At 42.9% G+C, this 24,207-nt stretch overlaps 1 long non-coding RNA gene across 2 annotated transcripts in view; it reads left to right on the forward strand.

Moving 5' to 3' along the window:
• LOC141374270 (uncharacterized) overlaps positions 1–23,519 on the forward strand; it is a 47,882-nt gene extending 24,363 nt beyond the window's left edge. The window contains exons 3-4 of one of the 2 annotated variants that reach the window (XR_012381023.1): positions 2,312–2,393; positions 23,443–23,508. This is a non-coding gene — a long non-coding RNA (uncharacterized lncRNA). Of the gene's footprint in view, positions 1–2,311; positions 2,394–23,442 lie in introns of both variants that reach the window. The other variant, XR_012381022.1, reaches the window with a different exon arrangement.
• Positions 23,520–24,207: the final 688 nt, after the last annotated feature.

Here is a 24,207-nt window from a genome sequence, read left to right on the forward strand (position 1 = left end):
ATTGTTCCAAATTAGTTTATCCTTATGTCTCAAAGAGCCATTTACCATATGGATCTCCCCTTTCCCCGTTTGGTAGCTGGTTCTTTGGGGATTTTTCACAACCTCTTATGTATGTATGCGTGTGTATGAAATACAATATACGTGCAGAAATGTGGTGGAAACAGTGTGCGGCTGAAAGAGATAGTGTAAACAAGCACCCATCTAACCACCACCAAGGCCAAGAAATGGAACCTGGAAGCCCTCTTCTTTCCCCTCCAGTCATTATCCCTTTCTTCCAGAGATGCCCTGACTTTATGAAAATCTCTTCCTTGTTTTGTTTTTTAATTTTACTACTTAGATATTTATCTCTAAATCATGTAGTTTTGCCTGTTTCTGAGCTTTATGTGAATAGGTTAATATAGCAGATACTTTTGCATCTGGCTTTACTTGCTCAGCAGATTCCGTAATACCATTTTCTGCATAAGGATCGTGCACATACTTTGTTAGACTTATTTCCATCTACTTGTTATATTTTTATGTGATCAAAAGGGCATATTTGTCAAAATTTTATTTTTAACAATTGCTCTTACAAAATTAGTAATTAATTTTTTTGAGCTTTGATGTTACGGTCAGTAATGTTGGTAATAAAAATCCTTTAAAATTGTAATAATAGGGGCGCCTGGGTGGCTCAGTCGGTTGGGCGTCTGCCTTTGGCTCTGGTCATGGTCCTGGGGTCCTGGGATCGAGTCCCGCATCAGGCTCCCTGCTTGGCGGGGAGTCTGCTTCCCCCCCTGCCCTGCCCCCCTGCTCGTGCTCTCCCTCTCTCTCTCTCTGTCTCTCTCAAAAATGAATGAATCTTTAAAAAAAATAGAATTGTAATAATAGTGAGGCCTTTGATTTTTGTTTTCCTATGAACATAGTCTTCTCATCTGTAAATAATACCCCTTTTTCCTTTTTTTTTTTTTTGACTCATATCTTTTTCTTGCCTTATTGTTATGGCCAAGACCTCTAGTACAATGTTGAGTAGAAGAAATGGTGGTAGACATCCTGTCTCATTCCCTTTAGGGGAGTGCTTTTGATATTTTACCAGTTAGTATTATGTTTATTATAGGTTTTTGGCACATATCTTCTTTTAGAGTAGGAATTTCCCTTCTTTTGCTCAAGTTATTTTTTTTAATCAATAGGTGTCACTTTTTCTTTTTTTTTTTTTAAGATTTTATTTTTCTTATTTGAGAGAGAGAGAATGAGAGATAGAAAGCATGAGAGGGAAGAGGGTCAGAGGGGAAGCAGACTCCCTGCTGACAGCAGGGAGCCCGATGTGGGACTCGATCCCAGGACTCCAGGATCATGACCTGAGCCGAAGGCAGTCGCTTAACCAACTGAGCCACCCAGGCGCCCTAGGTGTCACTTTTTCTATATTGAGATGAGAATGTGATTTTTTTCTCTTAATCTGTTAATATGGTCAATTATATTGACTGACTTTTATTTTTTTTTATTTAGATTCAATTAGCCACCATATAGTACATCATTAGTTTTTGTATATTGACCGGCTTAAAAAAAAATTAGGTTGGAGACCAGATTTAAATTCAGTTCGATCAGGGTGTTACGATCCTTTTGAAATACTGCGGATTTGATGTGCCTAATATTTTCTTTAAGGTTTTTGAACCTGTGATCAGGAATGAGACTGGCCTATGGTTTTCAGCTCTAATTGTGTTTTTGTGCTTGGCTCAATCTAAACTTCAGGCTGTGGAAAGTGCCCCTTGCCCCTGTTCTCCGGAAGGATTTATATAATTTAGCCTTAAATCTTGCATTAAGTGTTATTGCTTCCTTAAATTTTTTGGTAGAACATGATGGTGAAGCCATCTAGGTCTGCAGTTTATTATTATTATTATTTTTTTTACTGTGGGAAGGTTTTTAATTACTCATTCAGCTTCTTAATGGACTGTTCAGGTTTTACATTTCTTGGGACTGTTTTGGTAGGTTGGATTTTTTGACAGTTTTTCCAAGTTGTGCAAAGTGTTAAACTTTTTGGGATAAAGTTGATTGAAATATGCTCTTTAACTATCTTCACTATCTGCAGCTAATGTCTTTTTTCTCTGTTCTATTCCTCAGTCTTCATTCAAAGGTTTGGCATGCTTATTAATATTCTCCAATGGCCAGCTCATACCTTTGCTGATTGTCACCATTTTGTGCTTGTTTTCTATTGAATTTCTGCTCTTACTAGTACTTCCTTCTGTGTGCTTTCTTTGGCTTTATTTTGGCCTGGAGATACATACTTAGCTTTGTAATTTTTAGCGGCTCTTATTTTCTAACACATATTTCTTTTTTTAAGTAACCTGTACGCCCAATGTGGGGCTTGAAATCATGACCCCGAGATCAAGAGTGTTACATGCTCTACCAACTGAGCCAGCAAGGTACCCCTCTAACATATATATTTCTTGTTTTAAGTGGTTTTGGCTTCGTCACACAAGTTTTAAAATGTAATAAATTTGTTATACAGTTTAAAATATTTTCTAGTTTTTACTGTTTTTATCCTTGACCTAAGAGTTACTTAGATGTTATTTAATTTTCAAATAAATTGGGGTTGATTTAGTTCTGCTTGACAAAACATCATTTCTATTTCCTTTAGTGTAGTTTTGGTAGTGATGATTTTTTTCAGTTTTTGTTATTCTGAAAGTATTTTCCTCACCTTCATTCTTTCTTTCCCTCACCTTCATTCTTTTTTTTTTTAAGATTTTATTTATTTGACAGAGCGAGCACGAGCAGGGGGGAGGGGCAGAGGGAGAGGGAGACAAGCAGACTCTCTGCTGAGCAGGGAGCCCCACACAGGGTTCGATCTCAGGACCCCCGAGATTATGACCTGAGTGGAAGCAGACACTTAACCGACTGAGCCACCCAGGTGCCCCTAAAGATTTTACTTTTAAGTAAGCTCTGCATCCAATGTGGGGCTCAAACTCACAACCCCAAGATCAAAAGTTGAATGCTCCCCTGGCTAAGCCAGCCAGGCGCCCATCCCTAATTATTGCTGCTTTGAATGTAATCTTCCTCTTTTCTCTCGCTCCTTTTAAAATTTTATCTGCATCTTTAATTTTCTGCATTTTTACTATATTGTGCTGAAAGCATAGATTTCATTTACCCCTTTTGGGTTTATTAGGGTTTCTTGAATCTGAGAGTGGAATCCTCAGTGAATTTTGGAAAATTCTCAGTTGTTATCTTTCTATATTGTTACTAGCCCATATTCTCATTCCTCCATCTCCAATGAAATATGTGTTACTTATTTTAGTGTGTTCTCCATATGTCCTTCTGTTTCAGTTATCTGTTGTTGCACGTAAGTCACTAATAATTAGTGGCTTGGAACAGCAACCATTTCATTATTTAAATTTCTGTGGGTAGACTGGGCTCAGTTGGATGATTCTTCTGCTCTTGCTTAGGATCGGTCATGAGACTGCAGACAGAGGGCATCTGGGGCTTAAACCTTGAAAATGCCTCCACGGACATGTATGGTGGCCTTGATGGGGACAGCTGGAAGGCTGATCTCGACAGGGATGACAGGAAATCCTAGTGTCAGGACAGTTAGGCTTCTTACATGGTGACTCTGGGCTCCTAAAAGGGCTTTTAGAAAAATGGAAGTGGTCAGGCTTTCTTAAGATGTAAGCCCAGGGCACCTGGGTGGCTCAGTTGGTTAAGCGACTGCCTTCGGCTCAGGTCATGATCCTGGAGTCCCAGGATCGAGTCCTGCATCGGGCTCCCTGCTCACCGGGGAGTCTGCTTCTCCCTCTGACCTTCCCCCGTCTCCTGCTCTCTCTCTCTCTCTCAAATAAATAAATAAAAATCTTAAAAAAAAAAAAAGACATAAGCCCAGAACTGGTACCGTACCACTTTGACGCCCGCCATTCCTTTAGTTAAAGCTAACCAAAACTTCAGAGCTAACTCAGATTTAATGTGGGAGGGGATGACACAAGTTCATGAATACTGGGAAGCATGGTTCACTCTGCCCTGTCTTTAGAAACTAGCTACCACACCTCTTATCCCTGCAGTTTTGCCCATCCTTATGCCTTTCTGTAATTTATTTTGAATACTCCCCCCCAACTTAACCTTTCAGCTTTCTTCATCTGTTGAGTTTCTTTAAAAAAGATTGATTTTTCACATGGAGAACTGATATTTTCTTCTTTTCCAAACCCGTGTCATTGAAAAAAAAAAAGTTTCCAGTTCCCTACTGAATTTTTTTTTAAAGATTTTATTTTTAAGTACTCTCTCTACCCCGCGTGGGGCTTGAACTCACAACCCTGAATCAAGAGTCGCATGCTCTTCCGACTGAGCCAGCCAGGCATCCCAACCCGACTGACATTTTTAAGTTTGGCTTTTAGCTCCTTGAATATGTTAAGCATAGGTATTTTACAGTCCCAATTCAGACAGTTCTAGTATTCGGAGTCTTGTTTGTTTGTTTTTGTTTTTTTCTGTTGTGTCTTGTGTTTCTGCTTTTTCTTGCTCATGATTGCTTTTCTTCATGCATAAACGGTTATGTTTGATTATGTTTGGATATTGTGCTTGAAAAGCTAAGATGCCTTATGCCTCTAGAGAATGTTTTTGTTTTCTGCTGTCAGATGCCTGAAGATACTAGCTTTCTGGAATCCTCTTATTAATCTAAGTCATCTGAGCCACCCAGATGACTCGAAGCCTGGCTGTAAGTCCATATGAGGGTTGGTGACTTTCTGTTCACTGTGTTTTTTTTTTTTGTTTGTTTTAATCCCCAAATGAGGTGGTCTACTCATTGGGCCCCAACTTCTGTTTTTTTCTCCCCCAGAGGCCATCAGAAATAACCTTCATCCTCTCATTTTCCTAGGGTATCAGCAAATACAGCCATATTTTCACTTCTGTTTCATCTTTTTTACTTCCCAGCAACATGACAAGGTTAGTTTCAAGGCAAGAAAGCTCATCTCTCAAATACAGACAGACAACTTATTAAGAATTTGAAAGCCCGTGGTGACAAAAAAGTAAAAGCTCAGTTAACATTCCTCAGCAAAGGTCACCTGGAGTGCTATCACACATAACTCAGATCATTTTTTTTTAGAGATTTTATTTATTTAATTTGACAGAGACACAGCGAGAGAGGGAACACAAGCAGGGGGAGTGGGAGAAACAGGCTTCCCGCCGAGCAGGGAGCCCGATGCGGGGCTCGATCCCAGGACCCCGGGATCCTGACCTGAGCCGAAGGCAGACACTTAATGACTGAGCCACCTAGGCGCCGTGCCCCTCAGATCATTTTTTTTAAGGGGCAAGTCCCCAGGTCCACACAAGTTACAATACTGTAGCGTAGACAGATATCTATATAGGCGTTTATACATTTCATCGTGCCCAATGTAACTCTCTGAGCAAAACAGCCCCATCTTTGTCGTCCCACCCACCTTGAGACTTGGTACTCAGTGGTTTTTCACAGTTTTAACAGCTCTTTGGTACCTTTTAAGCTATTTGTATTTTCTTGTACTTTGCTCAGCTGTTACCTTCAGTGGGTATATTGGCCACGATTATCTGGTTCAGTAAAAGTTGATACAATTTTTAGGATTGGTTTGCTTTTTAGCCTTTATTCCTTAGGTTTTATGTGCATTCTTTATACATCGAGGTAATACATATTAATGGTGATCTTGGAGGACCAGTAACTTGTCATACCCCTAGTTTAATATTTGTTCTGGTCAGGGTTGGCTTCCTGTGTTTTGCCTCCTCTATAAACTCCTTTATAACCCTAGACCATTAGAAGCGCATCCTAGGCACTGTCTGAGCCATTGCTTTTCAATATGGCTTATGTTCTTCCTGCATAAGAACTATCAGGGAGGAAGTTATTAAAAATGATCTCGTCCAATGACTGCAGATTTCATACAAGGAAACACAACAAGAACAGTTAAGTACGTTGAATTTATTTATTTTTTAAAAGATTTTATTTATTTGAGAGAGAGAGCACAGGGGAGGGGCAGAAGGAGAGGGAGAAGCAGACTCCGTGCTGTGCGGAGAGCCCGATACAGGACTTGATCCCAGGACCCCGGGATCATGACCTGAGCTGAAGACAGTTGCTTAACCGACTGAGTCCTCCAGGCATCACTAGTACATTGAATTTGAAGTTATGACTTAATTTGTTCAGATACAGTTACATTTGGCACGATGAAATGCGTATGTAGAGGTCTGTCTAAGAGATGCGCTTCTTGGCCATGAAACTAACCTTGTCATGTTGCTGGGAAGTAAAACAGGTGAAGCCAAAGCGAAACCATCCATCTCAGGAGGGAGGTGATCATTTGGCAGCCCTCCTCCTAGGAAAGCTGCAAGCATTCTCTCTCAAGCCTTCTTACCAATTGGCCAGCTCCGGAGACCAAAACACCTGTTCTGTCGACACCCTTTCCTGGTATTCAGGCTGTGGATGGAATGTCTTTTGAGAGTGAAGTTGACTCCATCTTAGAGTTACCTGAGATCTCCACAAACTGGTGGGTCAAGTTAAGAGTCTGTTAAGGTTTTGGGGATTGCTCCTTTGTTACTCTAGTTGTTTTCCATTTTTGTCCTTACTAGAAACTTGCTTAAGCTTGTTACTGTTTTATTTTTTGGTTGCTGTTTTGATTTACTGTTTGTTATCCTTCCCTCCTCTTTATCTTTACCATTATGATGCCCATCCAAGAGTATTCCTTTAGCGGAGGTGGAATGGTGGCTAGAAAAGCATCAGGTGACCAGAGTTCTTTCCTCTTTCTGACCTTTGGGGACTTAGTTTATTTCTGGGAGCCTTGGGGTCTTCACATCCAAAATGACAGGTTAGATGATGTTTATATTTGGGCTATCCATTTCTTAACAAAATTCTTAAAATTTAGGCATCTGCTATAGACAATGCTTTTTTCACCCCCCCATTCATATGTTAAAGTCCTTTTTTTAAAAAAATTTTATTTATAAGCAAACTCCATACCCAGTGTGGGGCTCAAACTCACAACCTCAAATCAAGAGTCGCATGCTCTACTGACCAAGCCGGCCAGGTGCCCCATATGTTAAAATCCTAACCCCTGAAGTGATCCTATCAGGAGGTGGAACCTTTGGGAGGTGATTAGGTTATGAAGGCTGTGCCCTCATGAATGCGAGAGACTCCAGAGAGATCCATTGCCCGCCTTCCACCATGTGAGGTTGCAGCGAAAAGAGGGCTGTCAGGAAGCAGGCCCACGCCAGACACCGAATCTGCCAGCACCATGACCTTGGACTTCTTAGCCTCCAGATCTGTGAGAAGTAAATGTTTGTGTTTATAAGCCATCCAGTTTAGGGTGTTTGTGCACCACAGCAAGCCTGAACGGACTAAGAGAGCATCCGAGTAACAGTGTTGCCTACTCACTTGGATAGCTGAGTATCTCTGAGTTTAGAAGCATCCAGGCAGAAGCTAGACATTTGGGAGCCATCAGTTATAAATGGCATTCAAAGTTATGAGCTCACATGAGGCCACCAAGGGAGGGAGCTGTAGAAGAGAAGAGGGGCCACCTGAGCACTGAGCCCTGGGACGCCCTACTATTGATGGTAAAGGCACACAGAAGGAACCAGTAAAGACCACATAGCTGTGGCCCGCCAAGTAGGAGAACCGAGAATACGGAGTGTCTTGGGAGTCAGATGAGAAAAGTGTTTCAAGAAGAGGGTTGTGTTAAATGCAGCAGCTAGTTTCGGTAAGGTAAGGACCGAAAGTTTACCGTTGGCTGTAGCGATGTGAGGTCATGGTGGATCTTGATGGGCACCCTTTTGGTGAAGGGATGGCATGGAGGGTGTACACTTTAAGAGGGGGAGGGGAATCAGCAAGTTTGAGAACAGAGAAGTGGGGCTGTCACTGAAAGGGAGGGGGCATGAGGTCAAGGTTTTTATTTTTGTTTTTGAGTTGGGAGAACCCAGGTAATTGTAATGTTCACGTGCTGTTAAGGATGATCCAGTAAAGGGAAAAACATTTATGAAACAAGAGAAACTGGGGACAGTTACAGAACTATTGTCTTGGATGAGGCAAGAAGGATCTAGTACACGAGGGGGTTGGCCTTACTTAGGAGTTTAGTGTATTCATGGGAGAGAAGGTAGAGTATGTAGGCGTGTTGGAAGTCATTAGCACCAATGTCAAATATGGTCCACTCTCTACCTTCTGGACACATGGTAGGATTGTGGTGGCCCGCCTCTTATGACACGGTGGGGTCATGGAACTGACTGCTTGTGACCGGTGAGTTGTTGTAAGCGACACACGTCATATCTTTGCTTTAGCATTTGACTGTCAGTGCAAACATCCTCAAAAGTTATTTTCCCCTGTGCCGTGGCCACCAGCAATGTTCCAAAAACTGGTTGCTCATCAACCTACATCCCTGAGTAGGGACAACATAGAGCAGAGCCCCTAGCTGACCATGACAGACATTAGTGTCCTCTGTTGGTTTAAGTAGTTGTTCTTGGAGCATAAGCTTAGCCTATCCCGAGTGATGTAGGCACAGATGTAGATGGGAGGGTGTACGTGATGGTGGGGGCTTGTGGAAAGTCTGTTATGATCGTATCTGGTGTTGCAGTGAAGGAGGACAGTAAGCCATCAAGCTGAGATTGAGGATGGGGGAGAGGCATTGGAGATTTGAGGAGAGAGCAAAGGGGATGAAATAGTCACGAGGGAGAATCTTCGAGTAATCGGACCAGCAAAATGTGTCATGATTATCGATCAGGCAGCACTCAGGGCCCACTTGAGGTTGGTGGCCATGATGAAAATGAATAGTTGGTGTGGGTGTGTTTTTTGTTACTGCTGTTGACTGAGTGGGCACAGGCAGGGTGTAGGCAAAGAACTGGATTGAAGGAGGAATTGGATTTTGCCAAGCAAATAAGATAGAGGGCGGACCGGGAGTTGGAGATACATACAAGAGTGATCGTGTAGCATATTCTTTTAGGACTTTTAATCAGCCTCAGATATATTCTTAGGGTAGTTGACACTGAGGACTGAGAGACATAGTAAAAGTCAAAGTCAGGTCATGTAGACCTTGGTTTATAATTTACAAAGCACTTTTGCACATGGCAGAAGATGAGAAAGGGCAGATGGTACCTGGGTTGGCCATAAAACAGTGCAGCTCTTTTCTTGTGGGTTGATGAGAAGGCCCCTGGTGTGCCCATGTCTATGCTCTGTGCCTTGTGAAGTCTCTGCCATAGTGGGCCTTCTTCCTGTTCTTTTGTTCCCTCCTTCCTTTCTCTTTTCCCCTCTGTATTCCTCTTCAAAATACCTGTACTCCCCTGTGTGTGCCTTGAGCTTGACCATGATCCTCCTTGGCCTTCTTTTGTCTCTGCTTCTCTTCCCGTTGTTTCATTGTAGGATTTGGCTCTCTTTTGGGCAGGTGAGGAGGGAAGAGAAGATAGATGTGGTGGGTTCCCACAATTCAGAATTAGGCCTGGGGGTTGGATCTGTAAGCCCTGAGTCACCCACATGAGAAGCGTAAGTCATCCCTCTAGATCACCTGTGGATTCTCCAAATTACAAGTGAGAAAACTGAAGCCTGAGGTTACTTGTGTTATTTATGCAATAAGGGACAATTGTTTTTGCCTCACGACTCCCCCCACAACATAGGGAATGTGGCCTATTAATGGCAGGAATTGTCCCTAAATCTCCCAGTTGGTTTTATGTGCGCAGTGTGCCTCTTTCAGACCACGTAGATTGAAATAACATCCCAAAGGGCACTCAGTCAAAGCTTCTGTTCTCTCTTTGCAGCTTCTAGGTACAGATGCTGGTTCTAATTCTGGAACTGTTTATAGGGATGCCCCGTGTTGGTGTTGGGTCACTAGAAAGCCAGAGGGGCCAGCTACTTCTAAGAGTTGTTAAATGTGTCTCTTGTGTTTCTTTCTTTAGATAGGGACAGGGGAGGGCTGGTTTGAGGAGGCTCTGCCGTCTACTTTTGTACTGAGCTTGAACCCTGGGCTGAGGATCCCAGGTGCCCATTCTCATGACCTTGCATGCAGCCCACCCTGCCTGATTTGAGAGGCGGATGATGCTCACGTGGGGCCTCTGTGCTGTATCAGAGAGAAGCAGTTCATTCGTGGTGTGTTGGGGTTGATGTTGGGAGCCTGGTGCTGCCCACGTGGAGGGAAGAGACAGCCTTTGGCCATTGGGAGACGTCCTCTCTCGCTTCTGGGAATCCCCAGTGCTCTCAGTAGGGCTTGCTTTTTGGTTATCTCCAAGCTCTTGAGTGCTTCCTATTAAAACATGAACCTCTTTGAGAGGAAGGGAACTTAACAAACTCCCTTGAACGCATACCGTGTACAGTCATTAATTAGCATTTCCTGTGACTAGATCTGGGCACGATGGCTGTTGAGGGGTGAGAAGGATAGCATCGGGCCTTGCCTACATCACAGTTTAAGCCTCCCCTTGGCTTCTCCACAGCACGTGAGTTGGGGGACTTGGTAGGGTTTGCCGATTTCAGCTCGGGGCCACAGATGATTGCTTGCCCTGTGACTCTTCGCACTGGCATCTCTGCTTTGTTCCTCAGCCCCTCACCAGGATGTACGCGCCTACTTCTGGCCTTTCCTAGCCCAGTATGCTGAGGTTGGTGGCAGTGAATTCGCTGAGATGGGGCGGGCGGAAGAAAAACGGTGGCGCCCAAATGGGTTTCCAAAACGAGCTTTCCCTTTTTAACGAAATAGACTGCAGTTTTGTGGAGGAGCATGCAAATCACCTAGAAGCGGTGCGAATATCTCGTTCTCATCTCGTTTGTGATTTCGTGTGCCTGAATAATGCCTGCGGTGAAATTCAAAGGAGGCTGTGTTCAGAATCCTAGGTCCCAACAGCCAGGGAGTTCTGAGTGACTGGGAAATGCGGTTACTTAGTACCTGCTTAACGCGTAGGGCCAAGATCCAGAGCTGTTCATTACATTTCTTTACAGGAGAAATAGCCCTGGATGTCCGAGGCCATTCCATCTTCTGTCTGCTTTCTAACCAGCAGAACGTGGAAATCGGGAGCTTTCGAAAATGGGCAGTTTCCTTCGAGGTTAGCCCTTTCTGAAAGGAAGGCTGGCGCAGTAAGAGTTCACCCTGCCTTTTTGCTCTGGCAACTTAAGGGTTGTTATTGTTCTTACAAGTGTTGTCTCCGTAGAGTAACTTTTCCGTTTCGGGGGGGAATGCATGCCGGATTGGGGTTTTCGAGTAATGAGAAAGTAAAGAGAGTTTTGGAAGAGAGGGAGCCGGTGCAGGAACCTTTTCACGAAGTCACAGTTCGGACCAAACACTTGGACCCTCCGGCTCCGCGTGAATTATTCATTTTGCTGCCATCATGATAATAGCCACAGTGTTCGGGCTCTAAGACTGTCTTGTGATAATATCCTTCTTTTGCTAAAAGGCTACAGATCAGCAGCAGCCTCATTTGATTTCGAAGCCAATTCAGCATACCACGCATACCATTTGAGAAGAATGTGGGGATCCTGCCTGCTGTGAAAATGTCATGCATGCTTAAAATGACAAAGTTTGTCACAAGCAATGGCTGCCAGTACTTTTTAATTCTTCTTCTTGAATCTTCCAAGCGAGTTCACTGGAAGGGTTTTCATTTTCAGTAAGAAAACTCACTGAATTATTTGTTTTGTTTTCTAGCATCAAAATTGTTGAATTGGAAACGCAGAATATCCAAAACGTAGAGCGGAGGCAGTGTGTGTGTGTGCGTTTTAATTGTGGTAAAAACAAAACACCGCATAACAAAGAATTTGCCATTTCAGCCATTTTTAAGGGTCTACGGTACAGTAGTGTTAACTGTATTCACATGGTTGTGCCACAGACCTGTAGAACGCTTCCATCTTGTAGAACTTTTCCATCTTGTAAAACTCTTAAGTCTGTACCCATTAAACAACGTCTCCCTTCTCCCTCTCCCCCCCCCCCCCCCCCCCCCCCTTCCCCCTCCCCACCCCCAGCCCCTGGCAACCACCGTTCAGCTTTCTGTTTCTAGGATTCTGGCTGCTTGAGATACCTTGTATAAATGCAACCAGGCTAGTATTTGCCTCTTTGTGACTGGCTTATCTCACAGCCTGATGCCCTCACGGTTCACCCGTGTTGTAGCCTGTGACAGGATTTCCTTCTTTTTTTAAGGCTGAGTAATATTCCATTGCATGCGTATTCCACATTTTATTTATCCGTTCATCTGTGAAGGTCGTGTGTCCTTTCCTAAGGTGTTCTTACGGAAGCTTTTCTCGGGAGTTAAAGCTACCGAACCACAGAGAACATAGAAAAATCCAATTTGAGTCCCTCATGCCGAGCCATAGAACTTCTGTGGTACTTAATACCAGACTTTTATACTGGCAAAGCTTGTCGGTTTCCTCAACCGAAATTCTAGTATAAGGGGTTTAGGTTCACCCTGCCCCCATCCCCCCGCCCTCCTGTCCCCACACACCTCCCTCTTAGAATTAGAGGCCCTCAGACTGGCCTGAGGGAATGATGTGCCTGGGAGGGCGCCCCTAGAGCCGGGGTCCCGCCTACACAGACTGAAGCATGTGCTCGAGAGCTGGCCTCAGGAGAGGGTGATAAGCGGTGGCGTTTTCTCCTCAAGTTGTGCTTCACTGACCCTCTAGAGGAAAGAGATAAGGGGAAAGGGGCGGGGTGGGAAAGCAGCTGTTGTAGCCCTGAAAGGATGGATGACCTATGAGCTCATTAGGGTTAGTAATGGGCTCTCTCACTGGACTCTGGATCTTTCTCACACATCAGCTTCTCTGTGGATTCCAGCCCCGACTCAAAGCTGGAGCAGCTCTGGCTAGAGCAAAACCACACAAGCAATCTGCTCTGCCGTCTGGGTTTAGTCTAAACGTTGCCAGAGCAGAGGACAAAGGTTTGACTTGAAAGAACGAAACACACGGTTCGGGAGACTGAATCATGCCGTGTTACTTTCACTTTTTCTTGACTTTGGTTCTTCCTCTGAGGGAAAGGAGGAGGCAGATGGGGAGGCCTGATTTGGGTAGTGGCTGGGCTCCCTGTCCTCACAGATGCTGTAGCGGCAGTAATTTCCTGTCTTAACGCAGGTACGAGCTGTGAGGCTGAGCCTTTCCCCACTCCTTGTCCCTTTATTATTTTTGGATAAGGCTGAGGAGCAACGGAGGGTGGGAGCCCCTCTTTTCCTTTTCCCTGCAGGTTGCCAGCCACACACAACACAGCGAGTGCTCTCCATTCTGTCCCTGAAAATGCGCCCCTGCCCACACTACGGGGACTGGGAGCGCCTTGCCTGTCTCTGGAACTTCTTTGCCCTCCTCCTAAGGAACGCCCAGCAGGGTGCTGTCGGGTAGGTGAGAGCAGGAGAAAAGCTTCTGGAAATGCCCGGCAGCTTTAAGGAGAGACCTAAGGTGTCTGGGAGAAACGCTTGTGTGCTTGGAATGTGGCTCCCTGGAGACCCCCAACCCTTGGGCACGCCAGCCATTGGCGGCCAGGTATGGGGGGGAACACGGAGGCCTAAGGGCCAGGCATGCAGCTCTGTAGCAGTGACAGCCGGCTCTGGCCTGCCTCCCGAGATGGAATGCTGAGGAGGGAGGTATACATGCAGGTACTGCCAAGGGGCAGGGCAGTCAGCTGATGGATTTTCAGGTGTGAGTCAGGTGAGGGCCCTGACGATCTGTCCCCCACGGCGCAGGATCGCTTTAGGAGGCAGATGGAAGTCAAGGACTTTGTTTTGTGGATGACAATTTGGAGATGTGAAGAAATATTTTAATAAGATGTTGAGCGAGTCGTGCGTATGGCCTGTGAAAATAAGTGTACACTGTTGATGCCGCCTCCTCACATTTTTTTATGAAAATCTCCCAGGTCTACCACAAAGTTGAAAGCATTTTGTCATGAACACACATATGCCTACCACCTGGATTAGGAGTAGCATTTTTAAGATCCTTGCTCTGTCACATATCTAACCATCTAGTTGTTCATCTAGCCATCCATTAGCCCATCTTGTTTCCTGATGTGCTAAAAAAAAATATTTACCCCTAAATGCTTCTGCATTATAAGTTCAGTATTTGTTTTTAACTGTTTTTTAGATAAAGTTTGCATACAATGAAATGCACAAATCTTAAGTTGTAGAGTGCAGTGTTTTCTGTCATTTTGTCGTATTTTATAAAACTAACCTTCTGGTTCTAGTCACAGAATTTCTGTAAATTATTTAAGAAGTACAGGTTTTTGTATAGATTTTATTTACTTATTGACAGAGCACAAGCCGGGGGGCGGGTGGCAGGCAGAGGGAGAGGGAGAAGCAGGCTCCCTACTGAGCAGGGAGCCCCACATGGGGCTTGATCCCAGGACCCCATGACCATGACCCAAGCCAAAGGCAGACACTTAACCGACTGGGTCACCCGGGTGTCCCCATGCAGGTTTTTTTTTTTTTTTTTTTTTTAAGATTTATTCATTCTAGAGAGAAAAAGAGAGAGCGCATGCACACGTGTAAACACGCGCGCGCACATGAGTGGAGGGAGAGAATCTCAAGCAGACTCCCCACCGAGCGCAGAGCCTGATGCGGGGCTCAGTCCCACAACCTTGAGATCATGATCTGAGCCTAAACCAAGAGTCAAACCAAGAGTCAGACCCTTAACCGACCGTGCCACCCAGGCGCCCCAAGAAGTACAGTTTTGAAAGTAGTTGGGAATGAGAGCATATGAGGAGTGTATCGTAAAGATTATGTTCACTGTAACATGAAGTTCGTTCCTTTACCGCCCCTGGCCCTTCTTTTGAGTTCTTTTCCCCTCCCACCCCCCTTCCCCCGCCACACACACTGGACAGAGAAGAAAGTAAAGCAATTGATCGGTGCAGATTATGGTTTTTTTAGGTCCAAAGGTGAAGGGCTAGCTACGAAGTGACTTCTGGCTTTTGCCATTTGCCTGTTGGCAACCACTTCGACCTTTCCTTTTCTTAAGAAATTCCAGGAGAAACTGTCTAGTCCACACAGTTCACAACAGACAAAAACTCTCCCTCCGTTCGGTGTAGGCATTCTACGAGGCCCCAGTAGTGGACTGTTCGGGTTACTTGGGGAGAGAAGATGTAGGTATGTGATGGGTCACGAAGGATCAGTGTGTAGTAGGGGGTCACTGGCAGCTGGTGGATAGCGAAGGGTTCTGGGGGAGCACCTGCTTTGACGTGGTTCCGTGTGGATGGAGAGAAGAAGGGGAGAGGGCTTTCAAGGTCCCCGTGCAATGCTCCCAGCGGGAATGCTTTTTCCTTCAATCCCGTAGAACTGATGGCAGGTTTGAGGCGGTCTTGACCGATAATGTTGAAAAGGTAAATTGTCACGATTATGTCGGGCCGTAATTGATCCTTTTAAGAGGCCAGGACAGTTTATAGTTCCCTGGATTAGTTCCCATTTCTCACTTGGGGTTAACAGAAATCATACTGTACTAGGGCTTTCCCCCCCCCCTTTGGTCAAGAATGGTTATGCATTTCCCTATCGATTGTTTGAATAAATAAAGAATTTGTGTGAGCTGTTTCCAAATAAGATTATGAGACACGATGATCCCAGCAACTTACGTGGCATAAAGTTTCAATCTGAAGGTTTTGAAGCAAGTGTCCTGGTTTCACGAGAAGACAAAGTCGTGCTCCTTTTATTAATGGGGCTCTGGTCACTGTTGAAACCACAAACCAACCAAAAAGGCCCAGCAGCATTTCTTGAGTATAGTTACTCATCTCCTTAAATGTTGCAAAAAAAACCAAAAAAACAAAAAACCCCGAAGGGATAGGAAAACCAGAAAAGGGGAGGGGGGGGTAGTTGGTGATTTCGGAAATACAGTGACTAATTGCTTGTGCTGACTAATACCAGTGGACTCATAATGAGTAACAATAGTGAATTTAGAAGGGATATAAGTAGAAGGAGAGCTATTTAAAGGTTGCTTTAATACCAAAGACGGCTGAGTTGGTCCCACAGGTTAAGGATTCCCTTTGGGAAATTTGGAAGTAGTTCATTCGGTTCACCCCTACAAAGTTCTGTCTCTCCTTTATCTCGAGTCATCTTGAGGAAGTTGGATACCGGTTCTTCTAAGTATGGCTCCTTTACCACTTGGCTTCCTGGGGGGAATTTTGGGGACATGAGCTTGCTTGTGGTTTGAAGCGTTGAAGAAATGCTGGAGGTGTCCATTGAGAAGCAAGAACAACCAACTGATTAAAAAAAGAAGGTTGGTGGTGGGACCTGTGGACTAGAAACAAGAGGTTTGCTGGAATTTATGTTCTCAGTTTTCGTTTCTAATCGTGCTATAAAAATATAAGAACTGACCAACCCATCCTTTTCATAACTATACATTCTTTTTTAAAGATTTTATTTATTTGAGAGAGAGAATGAGAGAGAGAGAGAGAGAGAGCAGGGGAGGGGGGAGGGTCAGAGGGAGAAGCAGACTCCCCGCTGAGCAGGGAGCCCAATGCGGGACTCGATCCCGGGACTCCATCCCGGGACTCCAGGATCATGACCTGAGCCGAAGGCAGTCGCTTAACCAACTGAGCCACCCAGGCGCCTCAGTTGTTTTTTTTTTTTTTTTTTTAACATAACTATACATTTTTTAAATCGCAATTTTTAAAGTTGAAAATTACAGCATGTAAATAGAGCAGTAATACAACTGACCCAAAGGTGCAAAGATGGGAAAGTCCATTGTGGGATTTCCAGTTATCTGAGTGTTAACCAGAAAATGGGTTTTTTTTTTTCATCCTTGTTGAAAATGTTTTTAAATGTTCATTTTCCTTGAAACTCCTTTTTCCCAATTCCACTTGACCCTGAGACAGATAAGGGGACTGGCTGTCATTTCCTGTCACGTAGGTATGTGATAGGTTGTATTTTTATTATTTTTTCTTTTTTTGAAAGATTTTATTTATTTGAGAGAGTGAGAGAGGAGAGAGCACGAGCAGGTGGAGGGGCAGAGGCAGGGGGAGAGGGAGAAGCAGGCTCCCCGCTGAGCGGGGACTCACTCTGGGATCTTGACCTGAGCCCAAGGCAAATGTGACTGAGCCACCCAGGCGCCCCCCCCCAGTCTTATTTTTACTGGTACTGATTATTGACTGGTCTCTTGTCCCCATTAGACTTAAAATCCCTGAGGCCAAGACGACCATGTGGGTTATTATTAGAATACCAACACCCACCTAACGCAGTGCCTAGCACATAGTAGTAGGCACTTACTAGTTGATCAAAGAAATAAAATCATGAATCATATATTAAAAATGGATTTATCTAGGTAGTGTCTTGGGGATTATGATGTTGTATAGGATTTTTTCTTGAAGAAGATCTCAAACTCCCCTAAACCTAGGACATGACTGCATATTTCAATTTTTAGCTAAAATCTTTAAATGAGTTTATTTTCCCATTGTTTTTTCTTTTTTAAAAAAGTTTAATTTATCATTAGTAATCTCTACCCCCAGTGTGGGGCTCGAACTCATGACCTGGAGATCAAGAGTCTCATGCTCTACTCACTGAGCCAACCCAGGTGCCCCTCCCATTGTTTTTTGTTCTATTTTGTTTCTCTCAGTATTTGGGACTTCCAGGCACTTAGGTCACTCATAAATTTTAGATGTGTATATATAGATAATATATAATTTATAAGATATATTTTAAATTATATAACATATAAACATGTATTATAAATTATATATGGATAAGTATTTTCCTCTTTTAGTATGATAAATAAGAAAATTATCTCAAAATGCATGAATTTGAACAGCATGAATAGGGAAGACAAAACTTCAAGTTTCCTTGGTGAAGGTATTATCTGAAGGTCTTTGAGAATTTATCAAATGGGCTATTCATTTAAATAAATTGAAGTCCATAGGTAACTAAATGAGTTTTGCTTTTTTAAAGAAATCTAATGGTTTAGAAATAATGAACTGAAATTCTTATTAAAGCATATGAGTTTCTTTCAGTTTAATTTCTTCAACATGAAAAAGCATATCCTTGCACGTAAAGCTGGAGATAATTTAAGTAATTTTGTCTTAAATTTAGCAGGCTTATTTTTCAGTTAGAGGTGCTGAGAGCAGACTCACGAAGTATTATTCCCTCCAAAGCGGTGGTTAATTTAGATGAAGTTTTAGAGCACCAGAAGAAACATACTATAGAGCTTGGTGTTGTCTTTAAGGAAAATTTCATCTAAAAATTTTGTTTTCACAATTAGAGCGAATTGTTTCTACAAGGAAATAGTTTGTAAGATCCAATTTGGTTATCGTATTTTATCCTTTATAGATTTTGTTGGTTACATGAGAATGAGAAATGAATAGAGAGAGGCATTTATATGGACTTTTGATTGAAGAGTTGCCTCAGGCTTTTGCATGCCACTTTAAACTGAGAGCGTCTCCTGTTTTTATGTCCTCTGGTTTGGGCTGGGGCTAGGTGTTAGAAAGTATTGTCTCTTTTTTGAAGAATCACCATTTCCAGTTCATTCTGAAGTACTATAAATGTTTATTCTGTAACATTCAGAGATCGAATGCTTTCCAATCTTATCTAAGTTCAGAACTTTGGAAATAAGTTAGTGAACAGCATGACTCTCTTTTCATTTTGACATATAAGCACCCCCAAAGGGGTTTAATCCTTTTTAGAAAAATTCACATTAGCGATGCTTGAAATATTTTTCCTAAAATCAAACTTCAGAATGGAATGGAACTCTGCTTCTCTGCAGAGAGCAATGGTAAGGAACACGGGTGACAGAAATGTTTTGCAAGGAAGTTATTGAATGGACCAGGAAATGCTGCAGATAAATAAGATTGAAATGCAAAAGCCAAACCATACCGGAACTGGTAGACGCCTAGTTATTTGCAGGAGGATGGGAAGTGTGTGTGTGTGTGTGTGTGTGTGTGTGTGTGTGTGTGTGTGTGTGTTTTAAGAGAAAAAGTGGGGAAGGGGCAGAGGGAGAAGGAGAGAGCGAACCCCAAGCTGGCTCCACACCTAGCACATGAGCCCTGTGCAGGGCTTGATCCCACATCCCTAAGATCCTGACCTCAGCCGAAATCAGGATGCTTAATTGACTAAGCCACCTAGGCGCCCCAAGGATGGGAAGTCTTTAATATTGGTCACCACTAAAAGAGCATGGATTGCTTCAGACTGTAGAGAGCGTGTGGCACAAAGTAAGGGCTCAAGAAATGTGTTGAATGACCGAATTCATGATCTTAAAATTCTGGAATGCTGATGAAGCTTGAATCCTGAAAGAAGACATTTTAAGAAAATAAAGCAAACATTGTTTTATGTAGTGAGAGTCAAGTCATAGAGTCCGTTGTACAAAGATGGTGCCCACTGACACGTTAAAATAAGCTCAAGAAAAATTGCTATCAGGTGATGATGGAGGGTAGGTAAGAGGTGTCTCTGGTCACTGAAAAAAATAGGGCGCCATCTAGTGGAACCATTTCACTAGTGGCGTGTTTTGCATTAAACACTTAGAAGATTCAGGTTCTTCATAAAACCTATAACAATTGATTTTCTTTCTCAGTTATTTTTTAAGATTTTATTTATTTGAGAGAGAGCATGAGCAGGGGAAGGGGCATTTCACTCCCCCCAATCTTTTTTTTTTTAAAGATTTATTTTTAAAGTAATCTCTACATCCAATCTAGGGCTCAAACTCATGACCCTGAGATCAAGAGTCGCATGCTGGGGTGCCTGGGTGGCTCAGTCGTTAAGGTCTGCCTTCGGCTCAGGTCATGATCCCAGGGTCCTGGGATTGAGCCCCGCATCGGGCTCTCAGCTTGCTGTGAAGCCTGCTTCTCCCTCTCCCACTCCCCCTCATGTGTTCCTTCTCTCGCTGTCTCTCTCTCTCTGTCAAATAAATAAATAAATCTTAAAAAAAAAAAGAGTCGCATGCTGTACCAGCTGAGCCAGCCAGACATCCTTTTTTTTTTTTTAAGACCCCTCCAGATCTTTTAAAATCACTTTTTATATTTGCCAAGTGCTTTAGAAAGTTTTACTTGTTCTGAAAATTAGTGAGAGGCAGGAGTGAATCTTTGACAATTTTCTCATTTTACTTAAAAGAAAATGGTGCCATAGGGGAGTTTTATATTTTGCCTTCACTTGAACAGCAGTTTCATGCGCATTGGAAGGTAGAAAAAAGGACGACAGATTACACAGCAATTGAAAAGTAAACCTCATTTCACCAATATTTTTTATTATGACAGTAACTGAAATTTAAAAAGAAAGACAACTCTTCTAAAATTTTATACTGTTGAATAAATCAAATGTTTTATTCCTCAAAAGTTGGTATCTTCAGTGCTTTCAAATGCTCACAATATTTGTCTGATATATATTTATCTTGTTTTTTGAAGCAATAACTTGTAACTATCAATTTCAAGAGTTTTAAAGTAACTTTTTGCTGTTTTGTATATAGAAACAAATACTTGCATTACAAGTTACTTTAGAAATATAGGTGATTTTTTTTGGTCCTTAAACATCAGTTATTTTGCTCTCAATATAATGGTTTGAGGAACCATGATTAAGTTAGAAGATGCTGTGTAGGAAAGATGAGAATGACAAGTTGAGGGACACAGTGTGAAGCTTATTTTATTGGTTTGTGGCTTCATTACCCAGAATACTGCCTTTTGCACTGCGTGAGTATCCCCTGAATCTAATGACCTTGCTCGAATGTTCGAGGCCTAGACTTTCCACAGAGGATATAACATTTTCCTTTAGTGCTGCCCCACACCCACCTGTCTCGGATCAACTCTGGGTGTAGAGGTGCCATTTGAAATGGAACTGCCTTCTAAACAAGAGGAATGACACAGGAAGGCCTCCCTTGGCCAACAGAAGACTAGCTTATTCAGAAAACTCATCATCAGGTTGATGTTGGCATGAGGGAAGGATGGGTTATTCCAAGACGCCAACGGTCTTCTGCGCTGTGGTCTGCCCATAAAGCAGTCAAGCTTGCAGAGGTTGTAGGACTTTGGGAAGCCAGAGTGTCTCCTTTCCCAGAATGCCTCACTAGACTGGGAAAGACAAAGGTGTTGCTTTTCCATGAACTGTGTAACTGGACCTTCTGCATTTTCTTGCTCAGTACATTTTAATTCCTGTCTTTCCATATGTGCACAGGTCAAGTTCTTTGAGAGTTAAACACAAAACAGAATTGCCTGCTGTTAAGGCAACCTAGAGAAGCAGAGAAATCAGTGTTACAGGTTTCTTACCTACCATTAGGAACCCTCCTCTCATTTCCTTGACCCCAGGCAACCCATCGGGGGTGGGGGTGGGAGGCACTTTCAGTTTCTTCTCACCTGGTGACCTCTTGGCTGACAAATAAATTAGTATGCAGTATTTATTCATATATGTAGCTGTTAGCTATTACTCCTTTCAGATAAAGTAGTTGAAACTTAACCAAAGCCTTGAGGAGGTAATAACTGAAGGCCAAGGACTAGCCATTTTAGGATTGCGAACATTCGAGCAAGTGAGCATTTTGCTGTTGCTCGGTTGCTACCCACACGGGGGCCAGCCCTGCCAGTGTCTAATCACATGAGAAGCACGCAAAGTAAATCTTACAAAAACTACTTATTATAAATATGGTTTCCTCTGGAACACAGGAAGCAAGCATTTGTCAGGCCTGTGAATGAAAGAAGGCTTTTCCGAATGAAGCCGTTTACACAGCGTACTAGATCGATTGTATTCTGTCTTGTGAACTGAACTTAAGAGCCACGTGTCCACATTCTGAAGGATATGGGAGAGATCAAGAACTTGCCTATTTGGCTGTGTGCTTCTAGAAATTTGTAGATCTATATGTTCATTCTAGACTGGAGCCTTAAATAGTTTTTACATTAAAAATAATTTTTGTGTTAATGTTTAGCAAGATTATGATTATTTTTTATGTTCCTCCATATTTTATTTTGACAGCTTGAGTTTATCATTCAGCATTTTCCTTAAAGTGCACACGGTTTTTATTTTTATTTTCTTAAGTAAGCTCTGTGCCCAATGTGGGGCTTAAACTCACGACCCCAAGATCAAGGGTCACGTGCTTTATCGACTGAGCCAGCCAGGCACCCTGTCATTAAGCATTTTTAATAACATTTTGGTTCCCTTTCCATATTTTTTTCTGTTAGAGTCAGTGTGAAAAATTGTATTGGTTCTGCTTGCAGTTGTTCATAAGTAAACATTTCTTTGTACTTTTTTTTTTTTTTAAGTAGGCTCCACGCTGGAGCCCTATGCGGGGCTTGAACTCACGACCCTGAGATCAGGGTCTGGGCTGAAATCAAGAGTTGGACGCTTTACCGACTAGGCCACCCAGGCCGCCCCTCTTTGTGCTTTTTAAGGAGAACTTCCTAAAATGCTGGAAGTCAGACATTTTCTACATAGTGTTAAGGTCTGAGGAGGCTAGTTGGAGTGACAAAGGAGGGTTCATGCTCCCCTTAGAAATACTGAGAGATCAAGTGTCACTTGGCAGACACTTTGTACAGTAGTTAGTATAAACCCACTTATTCCAAATGAATTTTCTTTAATTGACTCCCAATGTAGGTGCTTTGTTAACTTTTGACTACAGTAATAGTTACTCGGTTTTTAAAAATGGACTTTTATCACTGCAAATCAAGAATACTTCAAGCAGTTATAGAATAAGGCTGTTGGCAACAAACAGGCTGTTACACTGTCCCCTAGGTTGGTCACTGTTACATGCTTGAGTCCTTATATTCTGTGGGTGAGTGGTCTCTCTGCTCTGTACGGTTCTTAGTACATAATCAGTGTTGGATGTTCTATAGCTATATTGGATTCGCAGAGCATGTAATACCAAGTCGAAGGCCTATGAAAGAGTCTGTACAGTGTTTAGTGAATGCTAAGGTTTTCGCTGTATAGGAATTTATTAAAAATACATTTTTCTTCATGTACTCTAAATCTTGTATGCTTTTAAAATAGGCCTGGTTTGGGCTCCATTTGTTTTCATGACTTTTCCTTCATTATTATTTGACAGGGTTACAAAATGAGGCCTTTGCTGGTATGTTAACTTGATTGTCATTTGTATGTATCACAGAAGGACATGCTGTTCTTTCATCATCAATACTAAATCAGAGCACTCTTTAAACCTTGGATTTTCTTTTGTCAACACCTCGCACTCCTAGCTGTGGGCTAAGCGAGGGTGTTGAGATTAGCATGCAGCCCTGGGTGCTTGGTAAGCTATTGACTTGATACTGTGCTCATTTTATGAGTCTGTAACAACTCCATACTTGGCAAAAGAGTTTCCAGCCTGTAAGAAGATGTATTCTGTCTTAAGACAGGCCTTGGCTAATAGGAGAGAGGTTTATGGCATCTGGGGAACAGAGTTAGGGAAGTTTGATTCAAAGAAAGGGGAGGGAGGGATGTGGTCTGTCCTGTTTTGGGGTGAACCAGGTGTCTAGGAAGTTTTCCTTTAAGCCTGCATTTACTCATTTGTGTCATTTTTAAAAACCCTGGTCCCTTTTCCCCATCTCAGGAGCCACATATTAAAAGATAGGCATATTTGGTAATTTAAATACTTGGCATAGACAGAAGTAACAACGATTGCTGTTTATAGAAGAGAAGCATAGTGTTTTAGAGTTTGCTAGATCCATCCCTCCTTTATTTAAACAGATGGAGAAACTGAGTCCTGGAAGGTCGTGACATCCTTGAAGTTACACAGAGAACTGAAGTAGCATATGGCTCACCTACAAGGTAAAGGTGAGAACAGCTTCTACTTGATGGGTACCCTCTTGAAGAGAAATACTTTTGCTCAGCTTGGTGAGTCTTGCCCTTCTGATTACATCACTTACGATTTTTAAAAATATGTTAAACTTACATTGAAAAAATACATATGTTGCTTTTAAAATGGAGGCTTTCGGTAGCATTTAAAAGATCTATCCATATGTTATGGTTTAGGCCAGATTAACCAGCCAATTTCAGATCTGTTTTTTTGGAAAGCTTAGATGTATATTCACTCGAAGTTTCTGTCAAATCACAGCTTGTAGAAGCTATTTCCAAACGGCCTTTCATTTACTGGTTAAATTAAGGATGCTCCTCGGGGCGCCTGGCTGGCTCAGTCAGAGGAGCACACGACTCTTGATCTTGGGGTCGTGAGTTCGGGCCCCACGCTGGGTGTAGAGATTACTTTAAAAAAATGTAAAAAAATGTACCAGGAGCCCAGGTACAGCACGACACCTGCCTGGCCAGCCTTCCCATGTACATGGGGACAGAGGGACAGCAAAGCACAGGGAGGCCCAGGGAAGGCTGGAAAGCTCCCAGGGGTTCTGATCTGCCACCAGGTTAGAGAATTCTTGTTGTAATGAGCAAAGGACTCCTTTCTTTGGGAAGAAGCTCAGAAAGTGACATGAATAATACAATCATCTAGTTGGAATCCAT

The sequence above is a fragment of the Callorhinus ursinus genome, unplaced genomic scaffold (assembly GCF_003265705.2).
Source record: "Callorhinus ursinus isolate GAN/ISIS: 27379988/994484 unplaced genomic scaffold, GSC_fseal_2.0 scaffold16, whole genome shotgun sequence".
In the NCBI taxonomy this organism is placed as follows: Eukaryota; Metazoa; Chordata; class Mammalia; order Carnivora; family Otariidae; genus Callorhinus; species Callorhinus ursinus.